The sequence below is a fragment of the Triturus cristatus genome, chromosome 1_2, assembly GCF_964204655.1.
Source record: "Triturus cristatus chromosome 1_2, aTriCri1.1, whole genome shotgun sequence".
In the NCBI taxonomy this organism is placed as follows: domain Eukaryota; kingdom Metazoa; phylum Chordata; class Amphibia; order Caudata; family Salamandridae; genus Triturus; species Triturus cristatus.
Window position 1 is genome coordinate 267,310,705 of NC_140580.1, and position 21,255 is coordinate 267,331,959.

At 47.9% G+C, this 21,255-nt stretch overlaps 1 protein-coding gene across 43 annotated transcripts in view; it reads right to left on the reverse strand.

Moving 5' to 3' along the window:
- SORBS1 (sorbin and SH3 domain containing 1) overlaps positions 1-21,255 on the reverse strand; it is a 1,103,390-nt gene that overhangs the window by 545,278 nt on the left and 536,857 nt on the right. The window contains exon 1 of one of the 43 annotated variants that reach the window (XM_085603621.1): positions 14,435-14,459. The exons of 41 other annotated variants lie outside the window; for them this stretch is intronic. The gene's annotated coding sequence lies outside the window, so the exon portion shown is untranslated. Of the gene's footprint in view, positions 1-14,434; positions 14,460-21,255 lie in introns of those variants that run through there. One more of the 43 variants, XM_085603633.1, reaches the window with a different exon arrangement.

A 21,255-nucleotide genomic window follows, 5' to 3' on the forward strand; every position in this document is an offset into this window, starting at 1 on the left:
GGAAGCCAAAATACAAATCTGAACACCAGTTTCCTAAGCACTCAGGAGAGTGTTTGCGCCATATCCAAAGCTGGGAACATAGCCGTCCCAACAAATATCTCATAATCATAATGGTCTTTTTGTCTTTCAGGCATCATTGTGTGGTGGTTCCCAAGAGATGAAAGTATTTCTGGATTACAAAAGAAACTAGAATAAATTCATCGAATGGTTCCTTGGGAGCACAAGACTAATTCCGATAACCAACAATAAAGAATAACTAATACCAAAGAATAACCTCTGGATGAACCACTGCCCTTGGGTTCTAGAGTAGTGTGCTAGCCACCATAAAGTGCTACAATGCCTTGTCAATCATAGTAAATGCTTTATAAATGCAATTACAATATAATACAGTTTTCAAGCGATGACCCGGTCTGTTCCTATGAGGCATTTTCTGTGAACGAGATACAGTATACATCCAGCAGACACAGGGGCTGTTAAAGGTAAATAAGAACAGTCTATTCATTTATTTATTTCACAGTTTTGTAAAGAATCAACATGTTGTCTGCGAATACAACCGAGCACTGATAAAGAAGAGATGATTAATTTATTTAGAAATATTGTAGAGTCAACATGTTCCCTTGTGAATACAACTGAGCACTGCATAGAATAGAAAATAGAGACTGAGAGTCCTTTTTTTTTATTGTAGTCATACCTCATGTGTTCCTATGTCAAACAAGCAATAACTTCTAAGTGTCAGCAACTATACCATAATAATTAAATACATTTTTCATTAAATCCATATATGTAAAATAACGAAAAAACATTTAAAACGTCAATGGATCAAACTATAAATAGAGTTCAATGGTGCAAAGGGCACAGAGCTGTCATCCGTAGGTAGAGTCTAAATAAAGGTGAAGTGTTATGCCACTATCTTTTCAAAGGATAACAAGTCTGAAGCCTCCAGTCTTCTGGAGATTTCTGAAACAACCATGGTTAAGATCTGCTCTTAACTTTGTTGGTCTCTTACAAATCAATAAAATTGGTTATAAAAAAAAACTGTGGTTTGAGGCGTTCCAGAATCCAGGTCCATGGATTTCGAGACCAGCCTCCATTCTACACTGATGAATACAGAGCAGGCTGGGTGAACGGAGGTTCGGATTGTGATAGAGCCAGAATTTGAAGGCACCCAGCTCTTTTCTTTCAAAACGCCTTGTGAATGGTGCAGTGAATTGTGAATTTACCCCTTGGTTCCACTAGAAGCTCATAGAGAGATTCCATTTCTAGTTTCAGTGGGTACATTTCAAAAGTTAAGAAAAAGTTGTGTTGCATACTTTTGAAGTCTTTGCCATCTGTCTTTGAATTTTTAGGACCCGTTAGAGCACACAACAATTGTACAGCGATCCAACGGCTTGGATTCTTGTCAACCACACTTGATAGATGCCTTGTATTTGTAGGAGAATACTACAGCATTGATTTCAGGAGTAAAGAACAGATCTGTACCTCAAATGATGCCCAGATGTCTTACTTTGCAAAATGTAGAAGGAAGTAATCCAGACCGTCTGGACGTTCTAGTCCTGGAGCTCTGTTCAATTCAGTCAGAAGAAATGGTGCTTCATCCACTGGCTCCACTGGCTCAAGGGCTCTATGCAATCTGTGAAGTTAGTCTGTCTCTCAGATTGGTGTTCAGTCAGATGTGTATTTCGGTACTATTAGCATAACTGTGGAACTCTACCCGGTGATGCTTTACTATGTGTGGCAGTGGGTGCTTAAGATTTTGTCCCTTCGGTAACCCTTTTTACGGTGGATAATTTTTCAGCAATACACCAGAGCACCGAGCCATATGGCTTTGCTGTGACTCTGCTATGCACCGGAAGTGAAGGAGCAGTGCTGCATATAAGTGCCACCTCTGCACTGAGGATGGAGTACTAATGCAGATCCCGGGAGATGGGGACATATAACATCTTTACACAAGGGAGGGCCGGGACCTGGTAATGAGGCGACTGAGAAATGCAAAAGTTCACCGCAAGGTACAGAGGAAGGGACTCACTGTGCTCAATAGATGCCCTTAGGAGACAGCAGTGCGGGGCGGGAGGGGGTGGGGGGTAGTTACCTTGTTGAGGAGGGGCAGGGAGTGGGGGGGAAATTGAGACCCACATAGAAGAATCCCTACTAAGCAAAGCCTCAGACAGATGGAACAGGGCTCAATACAGACATGGATGTGTACGATATGTAATGGGATAGGCTAACCATGTAAATGCTATGCAATTACTTGTACCACAATCAGGGGAATGGCTGAATGATATGTAAAAGGCAATAAAGTTTGTTTAAAAAAAAAATAAGTGCCACCTCAGCCACTGATATCAGTTTCTTTGGGCCAGATGTACGACCATTCACTTTTGCGAGTTGCAAATTGTGTTGAATTGAGACTCGCTAAAGTGAATGTACAACAGTGTCTCAGACATTGTTTGCGATTCCCAATGGGGTCGCATATTGCTTGCCTCATTAATAGTCATGAGGCATGCAAAATTTGCGACCCCATTGGAAATGGCTAGCACTCCCAGGGATGGTAACCTGCTGGGGTCAGCAGACCACCATGTCTAGTCCTGCTTTTTTAATAAAGCAGTTTTTATTAATGCAGCCCGTTTTCCTTAAAGGAAAACGGGATGCATTAAAAAAAGAAAAATTAAACTCTTCAGTTTCATTTTTTAAGGGCAGGCAGTGGTCCCTGGGACCACTGCCTGCTCTTAAAAAATATTTCCGCACCCATTCACAGAGGGGAAGGGGTCCCCCTTCTCGTTTGCGAGTGGTTTTCCACCTACTTGGAGTAGGTGGTAAACTGCGAGTGTTTTGCGACCGCAAATGTAGTTGCAAAACAATGATACATTATATTGAGACTCACTATTAGGAAGAGACGCCCTTGGAACGCTCCTTCCTAAAAGTGAGTAGCAAACTAGATTTTGTGAGTCGGTAATAGGTTACTGATTTGCAAAAAATGGTTTGTGCATAGGGCAGACCCAATTTTGCCGTCGCAAACGGGCCGAATTCCTGTTTGCGACCGCAAAAACGGTTGTACATATGTCCCTGAATCTTTTGCCTTCAGCTCCCACAGATACAGAGCACTACGGAAAAAACTGCAGGTGACAGGTAGCCAAAATTACCTTAGAACCTTTTACAATGCCGAGAAGCCCACTCCACAGTATGGGGAGGTGGGAAGGCAGTGAGGAATCAGTAGTTGAACAGAGTATCCACTAGAAAGAGCGTTGTCCAAGGTAATTTCAGCTGGATAATTCTAACTGCAGATTGCTCAGCTTAGCTTAAGAATAGAAAGTAGATTCAGACCACAAAGTCTTACTGGACCAAGCAGGCAAAATGGCTTTCCTGGAAGATCTGGCTGTTATGGCAGTAGTTTTTTGTGAACATGTGCACTGATGTCCATGCCGCATGCCTGACAGATTTCCAGCACCGGCACCCCTCTCTGCTAGTGCCATTATGACAGTCTTGACCCAGGTGGAATGAGTCCGCAATCCTTCAGGGGAGTGCTTTGAGCGGCTCTTTGTACATCAGAAATGTTCAGTTTGTCTGGTTGGAAATCATGTAGGTAATAGCTGTTTTAGCAGGGCCAGTGGCATAGGAGAGTTTTATGCCCACATACTCCTTTCTTTCATCTCCTACTAACCTACTATTTGTGTATCTAGATTATAATGCATCCAAAAGCTTGGCCTGCAGAGAATTGGTATGATGATCACCACACCACGCAACAAACTTCTTCCAGTAGAGAGAGTTTGTCAAAGAGCACTTGGGTGCAAGGAAAACATCGACTACTGCAGGTGATACATCACACATATTTAACTGTCACCACTCAGTCTAAGTGGCAGAGACTTGGGTGCAAGACCCTCCCCTGTTGCTGAGAAAGGGCGTCCTCCGGAAGTAGCAGCTGGATCGGTAGGCTGAGGTGGTCTGATAACAAACTCTCCTAGTGTAGTCCAAGGCTATGGTCTGATAACAAACTCTCCTAGTGTAGTCCAAGGCTATTAAGATGACTTGGCCCAGTCTGACCTGAATTTCCTCACAACGTGAACCAGGAAGGGCAGTGGCAGGAAGATGTAAATGAGACTCATGTCAGAATGCAGCTTTTAGTGAGGTTCTGGAAGGAAACTCCAGTGCGATAATACCGCACATTCTAACCAGTGGTGAACAGCTCTAACCAGGTCATATGCCACTGATCAAACATGTCTCTTGCCACTTTTGGGTGGTGTTGCCACTTGTGATCCAACAGCCGACATCTGCTCTGGCAATGACTGACCTAACCTGATGGTTAGCTACCAGAAGGATGGTCTGTTATTTTAGCCACTTATAAAGTATCCTGATACAGGTCCCAGGACTCCACTCTGCCCTGCGTGCTGCAGTACCATGTGGCAGTTGTATTGTTTGTGACGACATGCACCAGCCTCCCTTTGATGGATGGATGGAAGCTCACCAGTGCTAGATGGAGTACAGGGAGCTCCAGAAGGTTGATGTTCATCAGGCTCTCAGCAAGATACTAGAGGCCTCCGATCACCACATCTCACAGGTGCCCCCCCAAAACTCAACAGTGATGTGTCTGTCACAACCATGCAGTCTTGGTGGAGAAGGGGGAGTTGCCCATCACACGAAAAACAGGCATTTGACTGCCACCACAGAAGATCCTGAGCCATCTCCTACAAAATATGGATGGAGCTGGAAAGGCAGCCCTAAATGCTGGGCCCACTGAAGCCTAAGGTTTTACTGCAGGGCCTGCATATGCCATCTGGCATTCAGGCCGAGGAGTATGCACAAGGGTAGGACTCCAAGTACATCACAGCTATCCTCAATGAGACCCAGGATCGAGCCCAAAACATCATGGTCATATCCTGAAGGTCCTGGACTCACTGTGCCTGTGGAAAGGCCTTGAATGCCACTGGGTGCAGCGTCAGTGAAGTGAATCCTCTGCACAGGGCACAGATGGGACTTTCAGGTCATTGATGGAAAACTGCAAAGATTTAAGGAGTTTGTTCATCACCCACAGGTGGTCTAAGACTGACAGTGTCAAGCCTGTATTGAGCAGCCAGTCATTGAGGTATGGAATTCGTGGAGAAGTGTGGCTTAATGGTTAGAGCGGCAGACCCTGATGCAGAGGTCTGGCCCGGGACCAGGGTTCAATTCCCCTCCTCGGCGGGTCTTGGGCTCAAAATTCCACGGACCTGACAATTCTCGCCTCGGTGCCTATTCCATTCATGGAGTCCCACTCTGCAACTCTGGGCAATAGCTTGCTTAATCTCCACAACGGCCCCCACAACGCTAAGGATGCTTGGCCTCCACCTTGGGGGTGCCCAGGAGTGGACACCTCACAGGGAAAGCCAGGATGGGTTCCACAGCGGTATTCGTACAAGCGCCTTGAGACCCTTGCGGGTGAGTAGTGCGCTATACAAGTATCAATTTACAATTTATGCTTGCCTGGCCTCAGAAGGTAAGCATTGACCACTGCCATCACATTCATAAACTCCTGAAGGGACGAGGTAAGACAAAAGGGAAGCAAAGCAAATGGAAAATGTTCCAACCCCACAGTGAAACACAGATAATGCCTGTAGGACGGGTATATTAAAATATGCATCCAGCTGGGACATCATCTACCTCCTGGGTCCAAAGCAGGGTAGAGTCAGCATCTTGACTTTGTGTTTACACAGAAAGGCATTCGTGGATGAAGGTCCAATGCAAGTATAGTAGGAGAAATTATCACAGATGGTGCCCTTACCATCTCTCTGAAGCAGGCAGTTGTGAGATGGCAGCAAGAATGCAAGCTGGTCTGCTGACAGTTACTATGATGTGGGGGGGGGATGGGGTGGACAGTAATTGAAAAGCAGGGCCTAGACCCTTAGAATGATTTGTAAAATCAATCTGTTCATCATGATGGCTCTCCAGCTGGGGAGGAAAAGTTGTATCCTGTTTCCAACTGGGCCTGTGATGGCAAATTAAAGTGACTTGGTAGCTGCTGGAGCAGGGGATGAAAAGGTACAGGAGAGCTGTCTCTGCTGGTGCAAAAGGCGCCAGCAAACACCACAAACTCTGCCGCAAAATGACTGGGACTGTTGCTGCTGCACAGGTTGGAAAGTGCGCCATTTTCCCTAGGCTAGTCCCCTTCTAGAAACCCTATATATCCAGTACTTCTGGTGGTACTGCTTGGCGGGAGACACAAGCCCAAAGGAAAGTACCATCGCTAGACTGTCTTTAAATCGCTTGAGCACCGAATCAACTTTCTAAATAATCCAGAGCCATCAAAAGGCGTGTCCAAAAGAGAGCCTCGACATCCCCTTAAAATTTGGTTGCTCATATCCAGGCATGCTTTCTAAACACTACACTCATGACAATAACTACGCCGACACATTCCGAGGTGTCCAAACTAGCACACAAGACATTCTTAGCTGAATTCTGGCCATCATATATCATTTAAGTCAGCAAGACCATGAGGTCTTCTGGGATGACCAGTACGATTTTGCTGGCCATGTCACATACAGCACCAGTGCCCCTGCCCAGAAGTACACTATGTTCAAGGATCTTAAGGCCAAACTGGCCTCTTTCTGAAGGCATCAATACATTTTGACTCTGTATCCAGCGGACTGGTCGGAAAGGCATTAGTGAACAAGTTACTTACCTTCGGTAACGATATATCTGTAAGAAACATTAGTAGTGATAGATTCCTTACCTTAGAATTACCCCCAGGCGTCAGACTGGATCCGGAAAGTTTTCGTCAGCAGTACCCCTGCACGTTGGAAGGTGGCGTCGTGCGGCTCTGTGTCTGTCGTTGGCATCGTGGTCGGCGAGATGACGTCGCGGCAGTTACTTAGATGCCGCCTTCGTGCACTGACGTCAGTTCTGTAGACGACTTTCCGCGGCAGGAATGCAGAGCCATGCAAGATACTGACCACTGGTGCCTTGAAACTAGGGCCATGAAAGGGATGACCTTAACCCTAGAAATCAGTTTGCAGAACGGGGAGGATGGGTGGGGCGGTAAGGAATCTATCACTACTAATGTTTCTTACAGATATATCGTTACCGAAGGTAAGTAATTTGTTCATCTGAAAGAAACATGTAGTTATAGATTCCTTACCTTAGAATAGATACCCCAGCAATACCAACACCGGCGATGGGTCTGCGAACCAAGATTACACCAGGAAGTCCCGGAGAACAGAACGGCCAAAGAAGCCGTCTCTCCGGACTTGGCTGTCTAGGCAGTAATGCTTAGTAAAAGTGTGCAGCGAGGCCCGCGTAGCTGCCAGACAGATGTCTTGTAAGGGGACACCACGTCCCAATGCCGTAGTGGCAGCCGTCGCCCTGGTGGAATGGGCGCGTAGCCCCAATGGAGGCTCCTTCTTTGCCAGAGGATAACAGGCTTTAATACACAAGACGACCCATCAGGAGATAGTCCCCTTGTGTACGGCCCGACCTTTCTTGGCGCCTACGTAGTCAACAAAGAGCTGGTCGTCCACCCAGAACTGTTGAGTGCGGTTCAAGTAAAATGAGTGAAGACGCCATTCGTGATCCATCATGCACCTGCGGCTGAGTTCGTCCGCCCTGGCGTTCAGTGAACCTGCCAGGTGTTGAACCACCAGGGAAATGCCCTGATGTTCCAGACATGTCCAGAGGCACAGAGCCTCCTGACATAGGGTCCACGACCCCACCCCGCCCTGTTTGTTGTAGTACCACATGGCGGTGGTGTTGTCTGTGAACACCTGCACTACTCTCCCTTTGACAGTGGGAAGGAATGCCTTCAGTGCAAGTCAGATCGCCCGGAGCTCTATAAGGTTGATATGGAGCCGGGACTCCGCCGGAGACCAGAGGCCTCTGATCTCCGCCTCTCCCATGTGGCCGCCCCATCCCAGGAGGGACACATCCGTCACCACTGTGTGCTCCGGTTGGGGAAGGGAGAGAGATCTGCCATTGACCCAATGCCAATATGACCCAATTGACCAGCCACTCCCCCCCCCCCCCCCACCCCCAGCAACAGGGATATTCTTCATCAGCGTGTGCTCTGAGGCAGCAGTGATCTTCTGAGTGCTGTTTAAACTGTGTTTAATAGGGACTGTGCCCTTGTGTTTTGGCCAGGAGAGGGAGTACAGTTTTATACAAACACTATTTTCAGAGGACCAGTTAGGCCCTTACCTGCAGAAGTCCAATGTGTGGATTGTGCCTGTCTGTCTCCTAGGAGATTCTGAACAAGAGAAACAGCTCCCAACTCCCTGGCCAGCAAACCTTGTCTGAGGTCGCTGGGACCTTATATAGTCTGCTAGTGGTAGGTATATGTATACACTGATTGGTGGTTGTATCTGATGTTTCTATTGGATTAGGGTTAGTGTCCTCATTGGTTGGGTATTTTATTGAATCACAGACCCAGAAACCAATTAGAACCCTCAATGTAGGGTTGGGACAAGGGCTAGGGTTAGGATTTCTATTGGAAGTAGGGACTAGGCCTTCCGGTTTGATTGGTTGCTGGACTAGGTGTGGTACTAAGAGTAGGGTTAGGCTTTCTATTGACAGTAGGGACTAGGGTTCCTGTGCCATTGCTTGCTTGGATTTGGGTTGGGACTACTGGTAGGGCTAGGGCCTCTATTGGACGTAGGGATCAGGGTTTTTGAAAGTCATTGGGTGCTCGGACTAGGGCTGAGATTGGCTGTAAGGTCCTGGTCCCCTATTGTTTCTAGATTTTAGGGATAGTGTTGTGATTGGATAGGGTTAGGGCTGGGGTTCTCACTGGCTGAAGGGGTCACCTTATTACTAGGGATATAAAAGGCAGAGGCTTAGGGCGTCTCAGACCGGGCGTCGAGGCTAAGGGTGGAGAGGACAAGGGTGAGTGCCTGTTTGAGCCTGTTCGAGACTGGTCGGGACCTGGGCCAGAAATGCTGCCCATTCTCCCACTCATAAATACCCACCCTATGTATGTGTCTCTCAGTATATAAGCATTTATTTTCACTGTAGATTATGTACCTATCTTTGTGTAATGTTTTGTATAATAATTATGTTGTTATAAAAACAAAAAAAAACACAACAAAAAAATCATCTTTGGTCTACATGTACTTGCTTCCATTGTGCATCTATGTACCTCCATGCCCTTGGATCTGTGTGTCTGTTACTTTTCTCCGGAAAAAGCATATCCAATGCACTACCCTATTTCTCATCCTGTACTTCTATCAAAATCTTTAATCTACATAAACATACTTCCTTTATGCATCTACATACTTTCAATGTACTTATGGATCTATATATTTATCACTTTCTTCTAATTTAGCATTTCAAATGCACTAACCTATGCCTATACTTCTCTCAATATATCTTCTAGTCCAACTTTCTGACTCATCTCAAACTTCTTTCTACTACTCTTTACAATGCACTACCCTATCTCTCACCCTATACATCTATCATTATATCCTGTACATCCACTCTCTCATTTATCCCAAACCCCATACCACTACTATGTTCCCCAAAATAACCCTTTCTTGACTCTCTCCTACTCCACCCCTCCTTGCATCATCTGACACCTCTTTTACTATACCAATCCCCCAAAACAAACCTTTCTAAACTCTTCCCTCTGACTCTTCCCCTCCAAAACCCCTTTTTACTCATCCAAAAGCCTCCTCCTACTGCTATTACCTAAAAAAAGAAATCCTTCACTCTTTTATCCCTCCCCTATCCTTTTCAATCGAAATAACAGACTAACATGTTCACTTCTCTAATTCCATATTCCAATATACTAATTCACAACTAATCCTTTATGCATTCTAGAGTAGCGTGCTACTCGCCCAAAAATAGTTTCAACATCTCATCAGGGTTACAAAAGCTATATAAATGCAAAGCTTTTTCCTTTTCCCCTCCCCAACCCTTCTTAATCCAAATAACTGACTAACATATCCACCACTCAAACTACTTCATATTTCACTATACTAATTTTCAACACTAATCCTTTATGGGTTACGGAGTAGCCTGCTACTCGCCAGAAAAGCGCTTCAACACCCCATCAGGGGTAACAGGCGCTATATGAATGCAAACCTTTCTTTCCCTTCTATCCCTCCGCTATCCTTCTCACTCCAAATAACTGACTAATATCCACCACTCAAATTGCTTTCATATTTCACCATACTAATTCACCACTGATCCTTTATGGGTTTCCGGAGTAGCGTGCTACTCACCAAAAAAAAAGCGCTTCAACACCCCCATCAGGGGTAAGAAGCGCTATATGAATACAAACCTTTTTTTTCTCTTCTATCCTTCTGCTATCCTTCCGAATCCAAATAACCGACTAACATATCCACCACTTAAAAATGTACTTGCATGTTTCACTATACTAATTCAACACTAATCCTCTATAGGTCCCGGAGTAGCGTGCTACTCACTGAAAAGCGCTTTGACGCCTCGTCAGGGGTAGTAAGCGCCATACAAATGCAATTACAATTACAATACAATACAATGCCGGTTTGTGAGCCACCACTGCAATTGTTGTTCAGTGCCCTCCGAGATCTGGACGGACTCGGACAGGTTCCCCTGATGCTGCGCCCACCGGAACTTCAGGTCCCACTGCAGAGCTCGCATATGCTATCTGGCATGATCGACCAGCAGGATGCAGGACGCCATGAGGCCCAGCAGCCTCAGGGTCATCCTGAACGAAACCCATGATAGAGGCCGAAAGATCAGACTCAGAGCCTGAATATCCTTGACTCGCCGTTCGGGAGGATAGACCCGAAAGTGTGTCGTATCCTGATCCGCTCCAATGAAGAGGAGCTTCTGAGAGGGACTCAGGTGCGACTTCGGCACATTGAGGGTGAACCCCAGCAAATGCGGGAGGTCGGCCGTAGTCTGGAGGTGGAAGACGACTGCTGTGTGGGGCGAGCCCGCCTTCAACAGCCAGTCGTCGAGATAGGGGAAGACTGGAACCCCTGATCTGCGCAGATGAGCTGCAACCACCGCCATCCCTTTCATGAACACCCGAGGGGTGCTGGTAAGGCCAAAAGGGAGCACGGTAAACTGAAAGTGCTCGTGGCCTACCGTAAACCGTAGGTTACACCGGTGGGCCGGCAGAAAGGCAATATGGAAATATACGTCCTGCAGATCCAACGCTACCAACCAGTCTACAGGGTCGAGGGCAGACAAGGCCTGAGCCAGAGTTAACATCTTGAACTTCTCCTTCCGGAGGAAGCGATTGACGTTACGGAGGTCCGAAATAAGACGCAGACCCTTGTCCTTCTTGGGCACCAGAAAGTAGTGGGAGTAGCAACTATGACCTACTTCTGGCGCAGGCACGCGCTTATGGCTCCCTTGGCCAAGAGGGACATGACCTCCTGTTGAAGAAGTGCCAAGTGATCCCCTGACATGTGGTGGTACTGGGGTGGCATGGCTGGAGGGGTAGTCTCGAAGGGGAGGGAGAAGCCCCTTTGGGCTATTTGTAAAACCCACCTGTCTTTAGTGATGGTGTGCCAGTGGGGGAGGTGATGGCGAATCCTGCCCCCCACTGGCATTTGATGGGCCTGAAAAACCGGACTAGGAAGGTTTGGAGGCAGTGGTGGCCGGGGTGGAGGTGGACTGACCCGCCCGCTGGCCCCCTGACCCACCTCGGCAGGTCCCACGGCCGCGCTGGGACTGTTGCTGCTCAGGTCTGTGGCTCTGAAGCGAACTTGTCGGGGTGCCCCTTCCGTGGCCACGAAAGGAGCAAAAAGCAGAAGGAGGAGGAGGGCGAGTGGCAAAAGGCCCAAGGACTTGGCCGTAGCCCGCGAGTCCTTAAAGCGCTCCAACGCAATATCTGCCTAGTTGCCAAAAAGGCGAATGCCATCAAAGGGCATGTCCATCAGAGTGTTCTGGACATCCCCAGAGAAACCAGTTGTCCTCAGCCAGGCGTGGTGGTGGAGCTACACTGTCGTGGAAATCGCCCTGCCCAGCGAGTCAGCGGTGTCAAGGCCACAACGGAATGTGAACTTGGCTGCATCCCTTCCTTCAGCAATAGCTTGAGAGAGCACTGTCCGGGCCTCCTCCGGACACTGAGGCAGCACTTGCGCCACTGTATCACACACAGAGTGGGAATAACGGCCCAAGAGGCATGCGATGTTCACAGCCCGCAGCCCTGAACTGGCGGAAGAAAAAATCTTCTTACGGAACGGCTCCAGTTTCTTGGATTCCCTGTCTGGGGGTGCGGTAGGGAATGCACTCTGGGACGTAGAGGCTTGGACAACCAAGCTCTCAGGGGTGGGGTGTTGAGAAAGGAAAAGGGGGCACCCGGGGCCGGGCGATGGCATCGGGCCACGTTCCTATCCACAAGAGCCCCTGTCTTGGGCCTGGACCAGGTGCCCAAAAGAACATCAGAAAGTGCATCATTAAAGGGCAGCAGTGGCTCCGCGGAGGTAGCCGCCGGCTGAAGCAGTTCTGTCTGGAGGTTAGTCATGACGGCCACGGTAGGGAGCTCGAGGTTGAGGGCCTCGGCCGCCCTACGCAACACCACTGCGTAACTTGCACCCTCCTCCGTAGCCACGGTAGGAGGAGTTTGCATGCCAAGGTCAGGAGCGGTGTCCAGACCACTGGCATCCCCAGCTCCTCTGCCCAGTCGGGGTCAAACTCACATTGAGCTGTGAGAGGGTCCTCAGACCCCTCCCAGTCCTCCCCTTCCTCCGAAGTCCAGCCTGATGTACAGGCTGCAAATAAGGAGGCTCGACATAGGGGTAGAAATGCCCCATCGGCGTTGGAATCGGCGTAGAGCGACGCAGTTCCGGTGCCGTGTCTACATCGGGGCTGACGTTGTTTGGTAGCACGGGCGACATCGGAGGTGGTGCCGGTGGGGTCAACGTCGGTGGAGGTGTCACAAGGTCAACCGGCGTCGACCGGGATCCAGGCCTGGATCCATGGAGGCCCTGTGGTGCCAGGGCCGGAGCCGACAGCGATGCCGGAGGCGGAGCTGCCGACAGTAAAGGGCAAGGACCCCCAGTTGGGCCCGCGGGGCCCAAAGGCGTGCCCGGCGGGGCCCGACGGCCCAAAGAGGCAAGCCATGGCTGACAGAAATCCCTGCAGCTGGGCCGGAGTCGCCTACGGACCCGGGAAGGGCGGGTAGACCGATGGCGACTGCGTAGGCTCCACCGGAGCCGCGGGGAAGGCACCACCCGCACCCTCAGCCACGTCGCGCGACGGGAAAGGGGAAGCCAGAGAGCAATGATGCTTCTTCAACTTCTTGTGATGCTTCACCTTACCTGGCCCCGAGTGTGAAGACTTCGATCCCGACAAACAATGGTGGTGGCTCTGCGACCACTCACTCGACCTCCCACGGGACCGGGACCTTGAGCGGCACAGAGCCGACTGCCAGACTTCAAGCAACTTTCGGGACCGCTCCTGCAAAGTCTTTGGCGCCATGGCCCGGCAGTCGGGGCACGAATTGGGGTTGTGGTCTCGCCCCAGGCAGTAGAGACACACGTGGTGCAGGTCCGTCACCGACATCATGCGAAGACAGTCCCAGCAAGACGTGAAGCCGGGCATCCCGACGGCAACAGGAGTCGATCGACTCGAAAAACAGAAAGACCTGACGTCAGCGCGTGAGGGCGGCGTCTAAGTAGCTGCCGCGACGTCATCCCCGCGACCCGGACGCGGAGCCGCATAACGCCACCTTCCGACGCGCAGGGGTACTGCTGATGAAAACTTTCCGGATCCAGTCTGAGGCATGGCGGTAATTCCAAGGTAAGGAATCTATTACTACGTGTTTATTTTAGATAGTGACTTTAGTTGTTGGTGCCTATACCAGTAGGCTTTCAGGCATAGGTGCCTTGTGTCGTAGACCTCACCTGTGTTTCTACAGGAACGCCACGGAACTGCAGCAAAACTCCACAACTTCCCCCCAATCACCTCCTGTGCCTATAGGGAAACAGGCTACACTAGGTGATATGGGGAAGAGGGGAAACAAAACAAGGGAAGAATGGGGAGACACTCCTCTGTGATACCAGGTACTGCGAAGAGACTTCAGAACCAGGAGACGTCTGAAAACGATCCACTAGGTAAATAAAGCTAAAGGTAAATGAAACAGATTAGATCACAAACAACACCACCAACTTCTTTAATTGTATGACTGTCATCAGGAAAATATATACCTATATCCCTCTTTTGGCCAGGACTGTAGAGGAGGTGCAGAATAAGGACAAGTCTTAAACAACGCTGCAAATGCAAGGTACGATCTTTTAGTGAATGCATATATCTAAACGTTTTCCATATGCCCCTTTTTTCTATGATGCCCACCTGCAATACTTCTTGCAACCTCTTGTCATAAACATCTGAAAATAAATGAAATATCGGAGCAGGCGAAGTTTAGCACCTATGGAGGAAGCAAGGGTGCTCAACAGGGTACCAGTAACTCTGGTTGGAGATTGCCATTAACTACTTGCACAGAAATACAAATAACAAAAAGACAGCGCAAAGCGCTCAATACCGTAACCACGGTTATAAATGCTGTTACTTCGCCTTCGCCTTCGCCTTCACGATCTTCTGAAAACGCAGGATATCAACTTCAATTTGCCGAAAACAGGAGCTAATGCCCCGACGAGGAACCAGGACGCCGACGACGCGGAAGTGAGGGGCCGCGACGCACCAGAAGTGAGGATTCCAAGGCCTGAGAACACTAGAACGCGAAGCGCTCTCGCTCGGGAAAGGCAGAGTTTTAATCGTTCTGCCTATCCCTGCGCATGCGCGTTCGATGGGACTCTTTCGCCAACCGTCATGATTGCGGGGGGGGAAGCCTCAGAAGTTCGCGTCCGACCCGACAACCATGACACCTTGTTAGAAAATCATGGGCCACCCTATGTTGATGGAAACAGGTCAACTGGCTGGAGGGCCATGCATGGCTTGGACCAAGCAGCCATAACAGTGTCTATAAGAGCCTTATTTAATGGCAATAGTGGATAAAAAGAAGTTGGACCTAGTTTAATGAGTCCAGTTTGCAATGTTTCCTTGGTTTTAACAATAGGCAACTGTAAATGAAGTATTTCTGCTGCCCTTCACACAACTCTGTAAAACCAATGCACGTTCTGACTGCAGTAATAGAAATGCTGAAGCAGAAGTAATGGCTACAGTAAGTACCACTGATCAGTGTTTCCACATATATTTGATGAGTATGACCGACATCTACAAACAAGCATTTGCAATGCAATAGGTCTCGCATTAATTAAGTTTGAGCCATTGGCATTGCAAAATATTGCAACACCAATTGCAACAAAAGTCTATAAATTGTAGGTCAAAAAAATGTGTATTTTTGTAGCAATGATGGCATGCTGCGCTTTAGATGAATATGTGTAAAAGTAAAGTGCGCCATATTGCGATTGCTACAATAGTTAATTGTGGATGCGTTAACAATTGATGTGTGCACTGATGGCTGGTGGCGTGTGTGCCTGTAGAAATTGTGCACTGATGGCTGGTGGTGTGTGTGTCTGGTGGAAGTGTGCACTGCCGGCTGGTGGTGTGTGTGCCTGGTGGAAGCGTGCACTGACGGCTGGTGGTGTGTGTGCCTGGTGAAAGCATGCACTGACGGCTGGTGGTGTGTGTGCCTGGTGAAAGCGTGCACTGACGGCTGGTGGTGTGTGTGTGCTTGGTGAAAGCGTGCACGGACGTCCGGTGGTGTGTGTGTGCCTGGTGGAAGCGTGCACTGACGTTCGGTGGAATGTGCCTGGTGGAAGCATGCACTGACTGGTGGTGTCTGTGCCTGGTGAAAGTGTGCACTGACGGTGTAGTTGTGTGTGTGCGGTTGTGGGTGTGTGTGCGGTTGTGGGTGTATGTGCGGTTGTGGGTGGGTGTGTGGTTGTGTGTGTGTGGTTGTGGGTGTGTGTGTGGTTGTGTGTGTTGTGCTTGTGTGTGTGCTTGTTTTTGTGTGGTTGGGTGTGCTTGTGTGTACGGTTGTGTCACGGTGCAGCGAAGGGGACAGAAGGAGAAAGGCACAGAATCACGGGGGCAGCGAAGGGGACAGAAGGAGAAAAAGGCACAGAATCACGGGGGCAGCGAAGGGGACAGGAGAAAACAAGTGCAGAATGGCACATATAGAGCCAGGGACCCTAGTCGAAGTCAGGCCAAGGAGATGCATCACTTCCAACAAATCTGAAAGGAACGATAAAATGTTTGACTCAGACCATTAATGTTTGCTTTTCCGCAGCTGGACAACTTAAATACAATATTTTAAAGTATATGACGTCAGGCACTGTAATTGTTAAGTACGTCATATTTAATATACCCCAAAACATTACATATTCCAAGGCATGTGAGGTCATGCACATCCATGTGTAGGTCTATCACATTAAATATACCGACATGGAATAAAAGAATTTCACGAAGAATGGAAGATCCTTAACATTAAATAATGTGCGTCTTATGTTATATTTACTTTAAAAACAATGACCCTGATTGAGGGACCCGATACCACAGTTAATACAAAGAACGTTTGAGCGTAGACCGTTGTACTGTGTTTTATCTCATGGTTCGTCTGTAGGCAATAGCCGTAAGACTGTAACCCTGCAATGTAAGCATGCACCCCACAGCGCTCTGAAGCAACCTCATTGTGGAATGCAGCGCTACAACAAGGACCCCAAATATCCATGGGTCAGACAAACCGAACAGTGACGTAGATCTATTTAAAAACATGAGCACATGCGGGAATCACGATATTGCACTCATTTCACTTCTTGGTGTAAAGAAGGAGCTGCGTGACTCACTGACGCCCCACTGCCGATATAAATGTGATATTTATTGCACGATACACTCGCACATATACTGTCCAGGTTACCAACCCACCTGCTTGTGGGTGTCTTACAGGCACACTTTACAGCATAGGACTATACATAAGAAACAGCCCTGGCCTGTACACTAATGTGCACACTGCACAGTTCTTTGCTGGAGGTATGTTGGCCAAAAGACTGCTATATGCGTTTTGCTGTAAAGAAACACTGCATATATATTGATTACTGTGATCATGCTCCCTTTAACAATGAACTGTTTCGGTAAAAAAAAACGAGATGTGTAAAACTGAACTTGTAGCCTACGTAGGGTTTATGGAATGTATGCCATTTTTATGTGTGATATGGCTATCTTAAAATCAATAAAGAAATTTAAACAAAAATAAACAAAGTCACAATTCAAGGCAGCACACAATGTTCTAACCGCAAAGGATTTCCAGGAATATGAGTAATGAGATACAACTTTATCCCTCTCTCTTCCCTGAACAAAAAGGAAAGATTCTTCTGCTATTTCCATGGTACGCGTGAATAGCCCATTTCGTACTGTTGTTTTACACATGCATTCTGGTACTTGTGGACCTGTGTTAACAATGGGAGGCAAATCCAATAACAATATTAATATTACGTACTGATACTGGACATAGTGCCCCTGAGATCTCTGCGCACACGAAAGCAGGTCCTCGCATGGTGCACACCCTTGGTTGTACACACTGAAAGGAGGAAGCACTGACTGCACTGCGATATGTGATTTTAAAGGACATTCTGGGTCACCACTACCATTATTTCTTAGCGCTGCAATGTGATTATATACAGCTCATCACAGCCACACAGGGCCATCTTTAGGACAGTGCGACAGGTGCGGCCGCACAGGGCGCTGACCTTGGGTGGGGAAAGGGGGGGGCGCTGTGTTTAGCAGTAACTTATTACTGTAGACATGAGGGGCACTTTTGCCTGGAGGTAGTGAGAGAATCCGAGCAGGAGATCCTGGGTGTGGGGGCACTAAAAATGACTGTCGCATCGGGTGCCTACAACGCTAAAGCTGGCCCTCAGCCACACGCCGGATACGGAATACTTTAGGTGGCCCCTATAAGGCCTCAAGAATGCACAGAAAAACACATTGTGGCACAGTGGTTTGGGTGAGTTGCAGAGCTCCTTTCCTAATTTGCAGGTCAAGGGTTTCCATCTCTGCATTTTATCGTCTCGATATCGTTGACATGCAGGGGCTGCGCTTACACAAATGCACACACACACGTACATCAACGATCCAGATTTAGTGCCCTAAAACTTACCTAAAAGGAGCAGCGCTATGTCCCTCGCCGAGAAGCGCATTGTTGCAGTACGGAGACTGGGGCACGGGGCTTCCTTCTGTTTCGGTGCAGATCGAGCGATGGCTGTTGATCGGACCCAAGAGGCAACCGCTTCACCTAGTGGCCGGGGCGGGGCGGCTCATGCGCACCGGTGCCGGGCACGTCTGGCGAGTTTCCAGCCTTCGGTACGATCCCAGGAGATCAAAGTTGTGGAAACGATTTTAAATAATCCATATGTAAATCAACCATTAACGAGCGCTGCAAGCGCGGGATGTGAAAGCAACAATCACGCGAGTTTACAAATTTCTAAAGGCACTGCAATTTAAAACAAGTTACACCGCAGCAACAAACAAAACAAGATCAACTAGGACGTGCGTGTTGACGAAAGTGAAACTGCATGCTGGCTTGCGAGGGAAGGGGGACAGGAGATGTGCACGCCGCGTGGCTGTAGGCGCGTACACCAACTCAAATCCGCCAAAAGCCTGCGCGTGCACATCTCCTGTCCCACTTCCGAGGCAAGTCAGCAACAATAGATCTCGCTTGCTAGCAGCGCTTCGCGCTGCGTTCGCAGGCGAGACCTAAAAAGGGGTGTGTATTTATATACGTTATGTAGATTGAAATTCTGTCCCTGAATTGGATAACCAAACTTGACTAATGCATGCGCTGGGCAATGTAGACCTTAATGGCGATATAATCACAGTTCGACCAACATGGCCAAGATCTGTTTCAACACACAGGGAGAACTTAAAACGGGTGTCATTGTAAGAGTAAGTTATGTGTATTTGCCTCTAAATTATCCAAATTCTTTGTTAGATGTGAAAATTATTATTACGTTTTTGAAATTTGGATTTTCCAAATGTGTGGGGATGTTGGCACTGAAAATCAGCATGGTTCTATGCGTACAATAAAGCTCTTCTGGCCTAGACATGTTTGCAGAACATATTAAAATGCTTTCTGGATTACGTATGTATGAAATGAGAATACATGTAAATACTTTGAAAGGGGAAATTAAAAGAAAATATATGGTAGCAGATAACACTAACATACAGGCTAGTGATTGGTAGTTAAACTACAAAGCCTGCACCCATTTTAGCTAACTTTGGCTACTTTTGCATCACTGCTACTATGACACCCCTAGTTTGATAGGTGTAAGTAGAATCTGCTCATGCCCAGGAAGTAATTCTTCAGTTCATGTGAATCTATCGGAGGAATGTACTCTCCCCAAGTTATGCCCCGAAAGCTCGTAATACCAGTTTCTTAACCACCTACAGAATCACAGGGACTTCCTGGTAATGTTAATTCCTGGGCATGGAAATAACGTGGAAATAACAGGGATTTTTCTGTGCCTCTCGAGGGCCTTTTTAAGAGTGAAATATATTGCGTGAAGGTACTCTTCATCAGCCCTATCTGATTGTGAAATTTGGAGTTAGCACTTGTAATTAACCAGTTAAACTGAAAAAGGCATCAATACCGAGTACCCACTATATTATTTACCAAGCCAACAGCAGCGGTCCGTGCAGGTAAGCGCGGTGGGGCGGGGCAGTGGGGGAATGTCGACAGATGGAGGAATAGGATTTATTTATTTTATTTTCCCTATTCCATCATCTGTCGACTTCCCCCCTTTCCTGCCCCACCGCCCTTACCAAGCCAACCTGCTCCCAGTAATATATTAGATGCATTCTTGATCTCCTTCTCAGTACGTTATAAACCATTTTTTCTCCAGTTGAATTTTGCATTACACGTGGCGCTAACTCCCTCGACTACTGGAAGACGGGGTATTCCGGGGTACATTGGCGAAAACGATAGATACCTATATTGTGGAAAACACGAACACAGCCTCCTCACTATTTGTGGAGTCGGAGGCATTTAAAATAGTGGTAAGAGGGACATTCATTAGCGCAACTGTGGGAGCCCGCCAAACTGTTCTCCGCGAGCTGACCCGTGTAGAGGGCTAGTTGGGTTTGCTGGAACAGGCTGTGATCGAGGATGCAACACATGCACTGGAACTACAGGCAGCAAGAATAGATTACGCTTAACTCCTCGAGCGGCTGCATGTCATAGACTATTGGACATATGTGCAGAAATTGCATACTGAGGCTGATAAATCCGGTACTTTATTGGCCCAGATGATCAGAGACATACCCTAACCCATTCCAATTCTTGATATCCTCATACCTCAAATGCTCCACTCAACTACACAACTTGACAATAATATGGCCTTACGCGATTAATATGCAGACCTATATTCAGGTCCTCCCCCTGCTGGACCGCCAGCCATTCATGCCTTTTTAAGCGACTTGAAGCTGCCTCAGATACCTGCAGCAGACAGGGAGGCTCTCGCTGCCCCACTAGCTGCAGGCAAAATTCGGGTGGCCATTAAGGAGTTGTCCCGCAGCAAAACCCCGGGAACAGATGGACTCCCAGTGGAGATTTGTACCACCTTTATTAACCACCTGATGCCGCAAATGGAACGCCTGTATTTCTTCTCACTGCCCCCTACTACCGGGCAGGCTTGGTGACTTCCCTATTAAAGCCTGGTAAGGCCCCAATGATATGTCCTCCTATAGGCCCTTATTGTTACTCTACACTGAGTATAACATTCTGAGTAAGATATTGGCGCAGAGGCTTCTCCCCCTACTCTCTACCATTAAACACACAGAACAATGTGGCTTTGTTCCCTGCCACAGTCCCTCCCTAAACATACATTGACTTTATCATGTCATGGATGCCGCCAGGGGACAATATCCACAGGCAGGCTGCTTCTCACTGGACCTAAGCCAGGCTTTTGATACCCTGGGTTGGGATTATATGTTGGCCGCCCTCATACACTTTGGAAACCCTTCCAATTACCTCTGATGGGTTAAACTTATACACCTCACCTACAGCACGTATATGGAAAGGCGCACACATTTCAGATGCATACCCCATTTTCTGTGGTACTAGACAGGGCTGCCCACTATCCCTGTTGCTATTCATGAGTGCACTGGAACCGCTAGTGCGGTGGCTCTGGTAGGGAGCAAACATCTGGGGAATATGTATCAGCCCACAATTCATGCAACATCCTTGTATGAGGATGGTATAATACTGTATTCCGAAGACCTCAGTATGAACCTGCCCACAGTAGCTTAGCCATTTTCAGTCTATGCGACGCTCTCAGGGCTTTCCATTAACATTGACAAATCCCATGCTTTTCTCTTTGTAGATATGCCCATTAGACCGACCATATG